A 14769-nucleotide genomic window follows, 5' to 3' on the forward strand; every position below is an offset into this window, starting at 1 on the left:
GTACAGGAAATAAGAAGCATAAATGGTAGGTACAAAATAGACAGGGGGAGGTTAAGAATAGTATAGGAAGTGGAGAAGCCAAAGAACTTATATGTATAACCCATGGACACAAACAGGGAGGCAGAATGCTGGTGGGAGGGGGGATGCAGGGGCTAGGAGAATAAAAGGGAGAAAAAAAATGGGACAACTGTAATGGCATAATCAATACAATATACTTTAAAAATAATCAAATTAACAGAGACAGATTAACAAGGGAAAATCAAATTTTAATACATGCACATGGGGAATTCAGATAGGCTAAAGATTCCAAAGACAGTGATGCAAAATTGGGTATATAAGACATTTTTGGGCAAGGGAGAAAAGGGAGGCTACAGCGTATTCAATTTCAGAAGTGAGAATGGGCGATTTATAGGCACTTGAGGAAGAGCGGAACATACATAACAGGAAAATTCTTGCTAGACAACTGAGAAATGATGGGACCATGGCAGTATCTAGCTAACAGGCATGTGCCTGAAGCCCTCTTATTTACCATATCTCATTCAAATTAGGCTAAGGTGAACATCCTAAAATCTTTTTTCTGTAGCAGTTTTCTCTGTCTGAATCTCTTGGACAGGAAAGGGGTGAGGGTCAAAGTCTCCCTCTAAATCTCATTTCTTAATAAACACCTTGAAATCAGTATCCCCTAAAGGAAGCTATATAGTGGCAAAACTTTGGTTCCCTTCACTAGAAACACAGATAAGCAGCTTTCTGTCATATCATGCTGCCATGACAAGAGCTCTGGCTCTTAATGTTGAAGTCCTCTGGGGTGACTTCAATGTAGGCTGATCACCATTGGCAACAAAGCAGTGGGTCTCATTTTAGTACAGCAGAGGGCGCGGGGTAGTATCAATGACCTCTAGATAGACCATGAGCATCACAGACAGGTAAGGACTATCTAAAACCTTTATTATGGCATGCCTGTTTTCAAACTCTTGATGGTAGAACAAAGAAAAAACATAGCATATCTCTTTTCTCTTTCTTTCTTCCTCTTTCTCTCTCCTCTCTTTTTCTGTTGCTTACAATGAATATTCATATTTACATTTAAAATTTAAAAATTGGTTTAAATTCTTTTCAGCTTTTTTCCTCAATGGTTATATATTACATAACTTTAGTAAAATATCAATGATAGAAAATTGGGTTCAGTACTTGTGTGTAACCCTCTCTGGTATTTTATCACAGGTTCGTGTAAATCGCCACCATGATTTAAATACAGAACCATTCCATCACCCCAAAGATCTCCCTCATGCTACCCCTCCCTTTTCCCCACCATCCCTAACTCCTGAAAACCACTAACTTGTTTTCCATCACTGTAATTTTGTCATATCAAGAATTTTATATAAATGGACTCATACAATATGTGGTCTTCAGAGACTGGCTCTTTACACTCAGCAGTACATTTTCAAGATCCATCCAAGTTGTTGCATGTATCAAAAGTTTGTTTGTGGCTGAGTAGTATCCCATTGTATGCATATCCCACAGTTTGTTTAACCACCAACCTATTGAAAGACATTTTGGTCCTTTCCAGTTTCAGGAAAATGCAAATAAACTTATAATATATACATTTTTGTATGAATATAACTTCATTTCTCTAGGATAAATGCCCATGAGTGCAAGTACTGAGTCATATGATAAATGTACATTTTGTCTGGTAAGAAACCGTGAACACAAATTTTTAGAGTGGTTATATCATTTCACGCTCCCACCAGCAATGTATGAGAGACCCAGATTCTTTGCATCACCACCATTATTTGTGTTGTCATTATTACTGATTTTAGCTGTTCTTGTAGGTGTGTAGTGATATCTCACTGTGGTCTTAATTTGCATTTTCCTAATAGCTACTGATATGAAACCTCTTTTAATGTGTTCATTTATTTGCCTCCCATATATCTTCCTCGGAGAAATGTATATTCATGTCCATTGTCCATTTTCTAATTGGATTATTTCTTTTTTTACTGTTGAGTTTTGAATTTCCCTTTGTTAAATATGTAATTTGCAAATATATTTCCTAGTTGAGACCTTATACTTTCATCCTCTTTATTTCCCCCCTTTATTCCCCTTTACCTTGCACCACCCCTCCCACCCACATCCTGCCCCTTAGTTCATGTCCACAGGTCTTATATGTAAGTTCTTTGGCTTCTCCATTTCCTATACTATTCTTAACCTCCCCCTGTCTATTTTGTACCTACCATTTATGCTTCTTATTTCCTGTACCTTTTCCCCCATTCTCACCCCACCCCCTCCCTGCTGATAACCCTCCATATGATCTCCATTTCTGTGGTTCTGTTACTGTTCTACTTGTTTGCTTAGTTAGTTAGTTTTTAGGTTCAGTTGTTGATAGTTGTGAGTTTGTTGTCATTTTGCTGTTCATGGTTTTGATCTTCTTTTCCTTAGATAAGTCCCTTTAATATTTCATACAATAAGGGCTTGGTGATGATGAACTCCTTGAACTTGACCTTGTCTGGGAGCACTTTATCTGCCCTTCCATTCTAAATGATAGTTTTGCTGGATAGAGTAATCTTGGGTGTAGGTCCTTGCCTTTCATGACTTGAATACTTCTTTCCAGCCCCTCCTTGCCTGTAAGGTTTCCTTTGAGAAATCAGCTGATCGTCTTGTGGGAACTCCTTTGTAGGTAACTGTCTCCTTTTCTCTTGCTACTCTTAAGATTCTCTCCTTATCTTTAATCTTGGGTAATGTAATTATGACGTTTCTTGGTGTGCTTCTCTTTGGGTCCAACCTTTTTTGGGACTTTCAGAGCTTCCTGGGCTTTCTGGAAGTCTATTTCCTTTGCCAAATTGGGGAAGTTCTCCTTCATTATGTTTTTAGATAAGTTTTCCATTTCTTGCTCTTCCTCTTCTCTTTCTGGCACCCCCATGATTCAGATGTTGGAACATTTAAAGTGGTCCCAGAGGTTTCTACTCCTCTCCTCACTTTTTTGAACTCTTGTTTTTTCATTCTGTTCTGGTTGAATGTTTATTTCTTCTTTCTTCTGCAAATCATTTATTTGAGTCCCGATTTCCTTCCCTTCACTGTTGAGTCCTGATTTCCTTCCCTTCACTGTTGGTTCCCCATACATTTTCCTTTATTTCATCTTGCATAGCCTTTATTTCTTCCTTCATTTTGCAACCAAATTCAATCAATTCTGTGAGCATCCTGATTACCAGTGTTTTGAACTGTGCATCTGGTAGGTTGGCTTTCTCTTCATTGCTTCATTCTAGTTTTGGAGCTTTTATCTGTTCTTTCATTTGAGCCATACTTCTTTGTCTCAGAGCACCTGTTACACTGTAAGGGGCCGAGCCTTAGGTATTCACCAGGGTTGGGTGACCCACATCGCTGCCTTGTGGCTCTATATGTTGTTGAGGGGTCAGAGAGGGAACAATGCTGCTTGCTTGGCTCTTGGCCAGCTTTCAGTCACTTTCCCCACTACCCACAAGCAAATTGGGCCCTTCTGGTGCTGATTCCCATATAGGTGGGCTTGTGTGCATTCTAGGACCCTGTTGGTCTCTCTAATGAACTCTCCTGTGAGGCTGTGAGGCTGTGAGGCTGTGAGGCTGTGAGGCCTTGAGTCTGTGAGGCTGTGAGTTTCTCCTGCTGCCACAACCCCCACAGATTTTTACATCTAGAGGTTTTGAGGCTTCATTTCCCTGCACTGGAACCTTGGGTTGCGCCATCTGTCTCCATCCCCAGTTGTCCCTTCTGGTTTATCCACATGCAAGTGTGGGACCACCAGCTGCCACCTCATCCTCCCAGTCCTCCAGCCGCTGCCTTGCCACAGGTCCTCTCTGTATTGGCTGCCCATCTCCACCCTGCCTACCAGTCTAGATGAATGTTTCTTCTTTAACTCCTTGGTTGTCAAACTTCTATACTGTAGGGTATTTGAGGCAAACTGGCTTCCTCACCCACGTGTCTGGGCAACTTAAGGAAGCAGTTTCCCATAACCTTGAGAATGGGCCTGAGAAGTAGTGTTCTCATATCCTTGAGACTGGATCTGAGAAATTGCTTCTATAGCCTTGAGTGGGCTGGCATGCATAGTATGAAGCTCTGTTGCATAATATCTGTTGGCTTTCTTCGGACTTTGTTTGTCTTTGGTATTTAAGTGTGTAAGAAAGAGCTGCCTGCTGGATGACATGCAGGGGGACATGCAGCTTGCAGTGTGCGTGGATTGCCCACCCTTGAATAAAGGCATGTTAGACATCCCCATGGCTCCATGAATATACTTCTGTCTGCCCAAATCTCACAAAACCATCAGAACTTGAATGGTTGCAATACACATACAGTTTAAGTTTCTGGCAGTTCTGTTTTTTTTATTTTTATTTTTAATTTGTTTTCCTTTTTTGGTTGTGCAAGGAGGCAAATTGTATCTACCTACACCTCCATCTTGGCCAGAAGTTGTGTTAATTTGATTATTAACCCAGCTAGAAGACTTAGAAGGTGGGAGGAAAGCATTAATTCTTTTATTTATTTATTTATTTTAAATGATTTTATTTATTTATTTTCAGAGAGAGGAGAAGGGAGGGAGAAAGAGAGGGAGAGAAACAGATTGGTTGCCTCTTGTTTGCCCCTAAATAGGGAGGGACTAGACTGGAAACCCAGGCATGTGGCCTGACAGGGGATTGAACCAGTGACCTTTCAGTTCACAGGCCAGCACTTAATCTACTGAGCCATACCATCCTGGGCTAGTGTTTATTCTTTTAGACCCTACACTACAAAACTGAGAAAAGGACTTCCAAAACAAAGCAAAACATTGCAAGAAGATAATGTCTGAACATAAGGTAGTATTCCCCAGCTGTTGTGCAAGTATGTTATTGAATAGCACACAGATTTCACAAACATGAATGTTAAATGTTTCATCTAGACTTAATAGTAGGTATCAATAACAAAAATGTCAGAAATCTGTGAATAAGACGCTACAGCCGAGCTGCTGTTAATGGATACTTCCCAAGAAAGTTTAGACTAAGAAGTGAAAAAGTTAAAATGGATACCTGAGAATAAGTAATAAACAATGTTATTTTGTAAGTAGACCTCTCTCACAATAACCAAACTGTATTCTAGAAACTATCCTGAACCAGAATATAGTCATCACTTTTATAATAGTGCATTGTAATTAGGGTGCTTGCACATCGAGTTTTGATGAGGCAATCCTGGTTCATGTGTTCTATCCTGTTATATTTATTAGCAATGGCCCATTTCAATCTCTTAAGTGTGCTTCTCTAAATTTTTAAAAATTTATTGATGAAAGAGGGGGGGAGAGAGAGAGAGAGAGAGAGAGAGAGAGAGAGAGAGAGAGATTGATTTGTTGTTCCACTTATTTTTGCATTCATTGGTTGATTCTTATATGTGCCCTGACAAGGGATCAAAACTGCAACCTTGGCATATCAGGATGATGCTCTAACCAACTGAACTACCTGCCAGGGGTAAAGTGTGTTGCTTTTATCACAATTATATCATTACTGTACTAGTTATCAATTTATTACCACTCAGCTCCAAATCTACCTGTACATTATCTACTTTGTGATAATGGACTGGATTCTTTAAGCTAGAATGATGCTGAGTTTGTCAGTAGAGGGACATTGCTGTAGGGAGACTACAAATAGAAGAAATTTCTCCTCCTGGTGTTGGTAGTTTCATTTTGTTTTCTTCTTGATTCTATTGCATGACTTCCAGAGGTTCTTTCCCAGTTGTGCCAGAGTACAGAGTCCTTTGGCAAGCTTTCCGATTCTGCTGCAGCACAGTGACCACATCACTGTGGCCCACTTAGACTTTACCTGATGAGTGGGCTACTGATGCAACAACTTTCTCTGTGTGCCCACCCACCATTCTCAGAATGCCAGATGGGTATTTTCTGCTTGTCTGGCAACTATAGATGAGCTCTGACCCAAGACATCTTGTGGCATGTATCTTATAGCATTATCTAACCATTAATATAGTTGGAAAACTTTTCCCTATGTCTTTTATGCAAAACTATATCTTTATTTCTTAACATTAGCAAAGAAAACTCAATATAATTTCATCTAACAGGAATTTATGCCTACTGTTTTCCATACAACAGTGAACAAGAACATTTCCTACTTTCATGCTAGCCAGATCTCCTTCTTTCCACCTAGCAACATTTGTCTCAAGTTCCCCTACACCCCAAACTTTTTTTTACTTATCTTGATTATGCAAACTTGATCCCAAGTGTGTTTCTTAAAGTACAGGTATAACTTAATCTATGTAAAACATACATTTTTGCATGCCTGGAAGAGAAGTCAGGTAGCTAGTTTGAGTGATCTGGCCTTTATTCTTACATCTTCAGAAAAATTATTTCTCAACACATTATGACAGATTTCATCTTTCAGGAGTGAACTTATATTGACAAAGCTCATGAGACTGACACATTTACCAGAATGCCATCTTAGGTGATATATAAAATGGGAGTGAATGCTCCAAGTGTTGGGACACCTACTCCTGTCACTGTGCAGACGCAAGTTACACAGGCAGGACCTTTTCAAAAGACTCATGCATTTGCTTGCTCTTGTGCTCAAACTCTGTCTTCCCTTCTGTTAGACTATATGTGTTGTGTGTATATGAAAGACACTGTGTTGTAAAGCAATAATAGCAGAACTTGTTTGTTTCTTCATTAGAGTTTTCTATCAATTCAAAATGTCACCCTGTCCCTTTTCCATTTAAAATTATTCTGAAGATTAAGGAAGGCCATCATCTGTAGATGTTAATTAGATACTTTGTATACAAGTGCAAACCATTTCATTGTACAAATGAAAGCAGTGGTTATTGTCAAGTGATGGTCATTGGCGCCAATTCAACACCAACAAGAATCCCCAATTTGGGATGGTGAAGATAAAAACTTCATTCAGTGCAAAACAGCTCAGTTATGGTACAGCACAGCTGTAGAACAGTTCTGGGGCAGCCCCCTCTCCAGCTAGACAGCTTGCTCTGCTCTAGTGAGACATCTTCCAGCCAGGGAGTCCAAGTCTCCATTCTTCTATGGAAAGGGAAAGCGTGGTCTCCAGTCAGAGGGGAGCTGGTTTGTATGGACAGATGTCCTCACCTGTGGTTCGCTGAGGCAGATAAGCACCCCGAATCCTCTTAGTTTGATTGGCCCAAAGGAACTGTCTAATTGGTCAGAGATGGAAAGCTCTGATTGAGTGGGGAAAGCCTCAATCCTACTGGTTGACATAAAGTTCAGAAAACCTTTACAAAGGCTGGCTTAAGTGGCAGAAATACAGCAGTCCGGCAGTTTAGTGCAGAGGCAGGCGGTTCAGCACAGTCTTCTCTGTGAAGTGCAGTTTGCGCGAGAGGACCCTGTGCAGAAATGGCTACTAGGCTCTGTTTTTAAACAAATTTGAGCCCAGTTAGCCACCATAAACCCCTCTTTTAAAAAGACACCAAAAGTGGAGAACCAAGATGGTGGTGTAGGTAGACACACTGCACCTCCTCGCACAACCAGAACTGACAGAGAATCGAACAGCATGGGGGTCCGACACCAAGGAAATAAAAAATAAACATTCATCCAGACCGGTAGGAGGGGCGGAGACGGGCACGGGGTGGAGAGGACTCGGGTGGCTGTGGCGGGACCTAGACTGGTGGAGTGTGGGACAAACGGCGCAGGCAGTCCGAGCGCTAGCAGCCCCTGCGGCCCCACATTCGCGCAGATAAACCAAGAGGGCGGGACTCAGAGTGGCGGAGAGCAGAGCAGGCAGAGTGGAGGGTAGCATCCCACAGCCCCACATTCGCGCATAGATAAACCGGACGAACAGCAGGTAGCGAAGCAGACCACACAACCCAGGGTTCCAGCTCCGGGAAATAAAGCCTCAAACCTCTGATTGAGGATGCCCGTGGGGGTTGGGGCAGCAGCAGGAGAGACTCCCAGCCTCACAGGAGAGGTCTTTGTAGAGACTCACAGGGGCCTAGAGTGTGCACAGGCCCACCCACTCGGGAACCAGCACCAGAGGGGCCCAGTTTGATTGTGGGTAGTGGAGTGAAATATTGAAATCTGGTGGAGAGTGGTGTGGTCCCTGTTGCTCCCTCTCAGCCCCTCCCCCACGTACTGCATCACAGGCAGTGACCAGCGTTACCCCGCCCCAGGGAACAGCTAAGGCTCCGCCCCTTAAAGTAACAGATGCACCAAGACAAAAAAAAAAAAAAATGGCCCAAATGACAGAACACTTCAAAGCTCCAGAAAAAAATACAACTAAGCGAGGAAGAGATAGCCAATCTATCGGATGCACAGTTCAAAACACTGGTTATCAAGATGCTCACAGAATTGGTTGAATCTGTTCGAAAACCAGATGAAAAAATGAAGCCTATGCTAAGAGAAACAAAGAAAAATGTATGGGGAACCAATAGTGATGAGAAGGAAACTGGGACTCAAATCAATGGTGTGCACCAGAAGGAAGAAAGAAACATCCAACCAGAAAAGAATGAAGAAACAAGAACTCGGAAAAATGAGGAGAGGCTTAGGGACCTCCAGGACATCTTTAAACGTTCCAACATCCGAATTATAGGGGTGCCAGAAGGACAAGAGGAAGAACAAAAAATTGAAAACTTATTTGAACAAATAATGAAGGAGAACTTCCCTAATCTGGCAAAGGAAATAGAACTCCGGGAAGTCCAGGAAGCTCAGAGAGTCCCAAAGAAGCTGGACCCAAGGAGGAACACAACAAGGCACATCATAATTACATTACTCAAGATTAAACGCAAGGACCTACATCCAAGATTACTGTATCCAGCAAAGCTATCATTTAGAATGGAAGGGAAGATAAAGTGCTTCTCAGATAAGGTCAAGTTAAAGAAGTTCATCATCACCAAGCCCTTATTATATGAAATGTTAAAGGGAATTACCTAAGAAAAAGAAGATCAAAAGTAGGAACAGTAAAAATGACAGCAAACTCACAGTTATTAACGACCACATCTAAAACAAAAACAAGAGCAAACTAGGCAAACAACTAGAACAGGAACATAACCATAGAGATGGAGATCACATGGAGGGTTGTCAATAGGGGAGTGGGAGGGGGAGGGGGGGAAAGGTACAGAGAATAAGTAGCATAGATGATAGGTGGAAAATAGACAGGGGGAGGGTAAAAATAGTGTAGGAAATGTAGAAGCCAAAGAACTTATAAGTATGACCCATGGACATGAACTATAGGGGGGCAATGTGGGAGGGAGGGGGTGGGCAGGATGGAGTTGAGTGAAGGGGCGGAAATGGGACAACTGTAATAGCATAATCAATAAATATATTAAAAATAAATAAATAATAAAATAATTTTAAAAAATGACACCAAAAGTGGTGTCTTTTTAATCTTTTTCCTCACAGTTCACAGTATGAATCAGAACAAATTAAAATGATATAAGAACATAATTTTTATAAATATTTATTTTCTTGCTTTGAATTTATTTTTTATTCTTATTTGCAGAGCATTTAAGGGTTTAAAAATTCAACTTTAAAATTTTCTTACTTAAGAATAGTTGTTGGTTTATTAAATCACTCATTGTTTTGAATGTGCTTTTATGTTAATTATTTCAAGTCAGCAAAGGGTTAATTTCTGTAAAATTTACAAATGTTGTACAGCATAATTATTAGATAATAACATCATTTAGGGAGGTTAAATTAGTATATTTCAAATAGTTAGTTTTTTGGAGCCAATACTGAAAAAAGAGTTTCTAATTTAATTTTTTAATATATTTTTAAAATTATATTTATTTATTTTTAGAGAGAGGGGAAGGGAGGAAGAAAGAGAGGGAGAAAAACATCAATGTGTGGTTGCCTCTCACATGGCCCCCACTGGGGACCTGGCCTGAAACCCAGGCATTTGCCCTGACTGGGAATCGAACTGGCAACCCTTTGATTCACAGCCCATGCTCAATCCACTGAGCTACACCAGCCAGGGCCTAATTTAATTTTATATTTTCATTCTGAAGCTCAGTTGTTTTGGTTTTAAAGAAAATTATATATTTCTGCAGCGAGTAGAATTCAGATCTCATTTCCTTGTTTTACTCCTTGAGATCATTTACTCTGTACTTCAGAATGCTCTTGCCTCTGATATAAATATTTACCTAAAGAAAATATAATACAAAGTACTACAAAATTAATGTCATTGGGTAAAGGAATCTTGTAACAATGCCTTCACATTTAAACACTGCAATGCTGCCTTTTCCCTCATAATATTAAAGGGAGCCACATTTGATTTGACTAGGTAATTTCATTTTCCTTTAGATAAAAATAAAATCTCATAAAAATATGTTATTTTTCCTCTAGACAATGAAATCTAAGTTCATGCAGATTAATAAAAATTAAGTTTTATGTTTTAAGTTATGTTCAGGAATTCTCTTAGTAGGTAATATGTATCATTACTAGTAATTCAGAATTTAGATATTTTACCACTAGTTGAAAATATTGATGAATTTATTCTATTTTCCCCCTTTCTGATGGATGATGTTCTTCTATAGGTCCCTATTAGCAATCTTCAGAAGCCCAGATGCACAGAGGGAATTTTTCAGTGCTTTACTTATATCCATGTAGGTGGAAGTGACCATGAAACCATTTTCTGTATATTACAGTATGACAGCTATGTTAATAACTTTTTAAAAAGATTTTGTTTACTTATTTTTAGAGACATGGGAAGGGAAGGAGAAAGAGAGGGAGAGAAACATCAATGTGAGAGAGAAACATCAATAGGTTGCCTCTTGTACGTTCCTGGACTGTGGACTGAATCCTCAACCCAGACATGTGCCCTGACAAGGAATTAAACTGGTGACATTTTGCCCTGTGGGATGACACCAAACCAACTGAGCCACACTGGTCAGGGCAAGTTTTTGTGCCTATATATATGCTCTTTATATACATGATCATAATAAAGTAAGAGAAATTTACATAATTGAAGATGTGCATTGTGATTTTAAAACTGATAATTCAAAATTATGCCATTATTTACTGTTGTATTGTATTTGTGGAGTAGCTAATAGAAGCTTTAACTAATCTTCTGAAACAAAAAGGAAACTTAAAATTCTCTGATCAGTTCAATAAATGTGACAGTCTTAGACTAATATTTAATTTTAAGTGCATAAAAACATGCATTTTTGGAAACCTTTAATTACATACATTTACATGAAGAATAAAAATATGTTTAATGAATATGTACCCTTATTTGTGAAATAAATATGCTGTTGCACAGTAGTGAATTTTTGGTAAGTCAAATCATTTCATTTTTCTTGGAAAATTGGTACTTGATATTTAAAATAATTGTAGAGAGATTGAGCCAAAAGGAAAAAGGACTCATGGACATGGAAAACAGTGTGATGATTGAGGGGGAAAGGAGGGTATAGTGGGACTAAATGGCAATGGAAAAAATACAATAAAAATTAAAAATAAAATAAAAATAGTTGTGTAGACACACATATATTTGGAAACAAAATGTAGATACTATACTGTGGAGAAATTACTTTAACATTCCTGCTTTTTCAAATATGGAAGGCTTAATAAGATTGGTGTATCTTATTTATGTCTGTTAGTCTATATCTGTATTTATAGTTTTGATAAAAACTCATAATTGTATGTATGTCTATATATCACTATACTATCTTATGTGCATCTTCCATGCTGAGATAATATTCTAACAACCACAAAGAGTAACTTTTCTTCTATGAAGCTGCTTCTGTGTTGTACAAGTAGAGTAAAAATCATGCACTATTTCATTGTTCTTTCATTGTTCATACTGTCACTTATCACAAACTTCTTACTCATAATATTCTTGTTGTGACAAATTGTTACACAAGTGACTGTTTTTCAAGTCTTCCCATGATAATCAATTTTAGTTTCTTAGTAAATTATGTCCCTAAGCCATACATTCAATTTACATTGTTTTAGAAAACATTCTACAGAATCCATGTCAGTAGACCATGGTACTATGACTTTTTACTTCATACTTTATAGATTTATTTCTATTTTAACTCTATTTTTCTAGTTTTCCTGTGCCGGCTTATTCAGGAAGTCACATTTTCATTCATTCATTCACTCCACTCAAACGTTACTTTATTCATTTTCAATTATCCACTTACTCATTTTTATTCACATAAGTATTTTATTCTTTACAAAGTGTCAAGTTATGTTGATAAACAGACACCTTACTTTTACACACAAACCTTACAATTTACTTTAACAAGGTTAAATTGTAAGGTTTGACAGAATTACAAGATTCTGACAGAAAAAATAACGCATTATTATGTGGTCACAATGTTATGAGTTTTAAATTTGTTCTTTTAGACAAATAAGTAACCTGATTAGAAATGTATGTACAAAAAAGGAAAGCAAAAAGACTCCAGGCGAAGGAGAGGAAAACACTCCGCTAGCACATTATGTTTAAATGGGTGGTTTGTGACATATCCTTTCATTGCTCAGATATACAGTAGTTCAAAATTAAATTATTCTCTCCTCCCTTTGGAAACATGAGATTGTCAAATATGTGTGGCACCTGCGTATTTATGTTTTGTGGCCATTTCCATTAGGAAACACTTGTTTACAGAAAAATAACATAATTTTGAAAGTTAGAATGTCTTAGGAAAGGCACGTATGACCTGCTCTTCGGTCATTGTCAAACATGATTCCCTCTGTTTGGAAAAAGTTTCTCCTCTGTCTTATGGACATTGCCCTGGCTTAGGTTTTTACAGATTTTAGGAGAAAATAAGGTCTACAGCTTGCATGATTTTGGGTAGGGGATGCATAGTGATGCAAAATTCTTATTGATTTTTCCAAAAAGGAAAATGTATAAATGCTTGAAGCAGGTTTACTGCACTGATCTTTCATAAGCTACATAGAATGTCTTAAGCTCTTTCCAAGATGACATCTTTTTGTCACTAATCAAGGTGAATAGACCTGCCGAAAATAAAAATAGGATTTCAGTAAAAGGTTAGGATAATAGCTGTTCCTGGATATTGGCTGTAAAAATCTAAAAGCCAAGATTAAACTGGCTGGAATAATAGACTGTCAGTCTTTAAATATCACCTCGACCAGTTTCTTCACTGACCAAATATGGAAAATGTAACTCAGAAAATTTAAATAACTTTGCTTCATTTACTGAGACAGGCCAGAACTCCAATCCTTGTTTTTGTTTTATTGTGCTATGTAGCAAGATGAAAGGCAAGGGGAAATAAGTTTTTGTATGTTTATATTTGTAATATTTAGTAACAGGGATAATGCTAAGCACTTTGAATATGTTATCTCAAGAGAATACAATTGATATGCAGTAAGATTTCATCTCTGTTCAATTATAAATTACCACATTTTTGAATAAGCAGGTATACAAAAATATTGTAATATGACATATTAAGTGAAGAGTGTGTGGCTATTTTGGATATTTTATTACAATTCCAATAGGAATAGAAGTATATTGCAAAGGAAAATCATGAAATAATTGCAAAATAGGCACTGTATTTATATTCTGCTGAGAAATGGGAATATTTGATGATTGTTTAAGGCATTTTCTTGAGTTAAAATATTAAAGCAAATACGTAGACACACACCTTACATTTCTTACAAATATTAACTCAAAATGAATCACAAAAAACTTAGAAATAAAATGCAAAAGTATAAAACTTCTCAAAAATAACATAGAAGAAAACCTGGGTGACCTCGAATTTGGCACTGAGTTTTTAGATAACATAAAAAGTGTAATTCATGAATGAACAAATTGATCAATTTGATTTTAGTAAAAATAAAAACTTTTGCTCTGTGCAAGAAAGAGGAGGGGGAGAGGGCTAATCGGGCATAACAGGGGGAGGGCCATCAAGGAATATGTATAAAGGAAACATGGATGAAGCCAAAGGGGGTAGGTTCAAGGGTGGGAGGTTGGGATGGGTGGGCAGGGGGGCATGATGGGGTAAAAATGGCGACAACTGTACTTGAACAACAATAAAAAATGCTAAAAAAAAGAATGTGAAGAGAATGAAAAGACAATCACCTACTGAGAGAAACTATTTGCAGAGGACATCTCTGGTAAAGGAATTTTATCCAAAATATGCAAAAAACTCTTAAAACCCAACAATAAGAAATTGAAGAACCCAATAAAAATGGGTGAAAGAGTCAAACAGAAGAATACCTCACAAAAGTAGATATACAACTGCTAATGGCAAGTAGGCATATGAAAAGAAGCCCAGCATGAGATGTTACTACAGAATTGCAAACTATGAGATACCAGTACACCCCTTTTAGAATAGCCAAAATCCAAAACACTGGCAATACTTACTGTGGTGAAGATATGGAGCAAGAGAACCTTGTTTCATTGTGGTGAGACGGTAAAACAATACATCCACTTTTGGAAGACAGAGTTTCTTATAAAGGGAAACCTAATCTCCACTATACAATCCAGCAATTGCACTTTTTGGTATTGACTCTATTGATTTGAAAACTTATGTTCACACAAAACCCTGCATGAAATATAGCCATTTTATTCTTAGTTTTAAACACTCGGAAGCAACCAAGATGTCCTTTAATAGATGACTGAATAAACAAACTGTGTACATCCATACATTGGAATATTATTCATTGATAAAAAAATGAGCTGTCAAGCCAAGAAAATATATGGAGAAAATTTAAATTCATATTCAAGTGAAAGAAGCCAGTCTACAAAAGTCACTTAGTATATGATTCTAACTGTATGACATTCTGGAAAAGGTAAAATTATTGAGACTGTAAGATGAGTGGCTACCAACAGCATAGGAAAATTTTAGGGCAGCGAAACT

The sequence above is a fragment of the Desmodus rotundus genome, chromosome 1 (assembly GCF_022682495.2).
Source record: "Desmodus rotundus isolate HL8 chromosome 1, HLdesRot8A.1, whole genome shotgun sequence".
Taxonomy (NCBI): domain Eukaryota; kingdom Metazoa; phylum Chordata; class Mammalia; order Chiroptera; family Phyllostomidae; genus Desmodus; species Desmodus rotundus.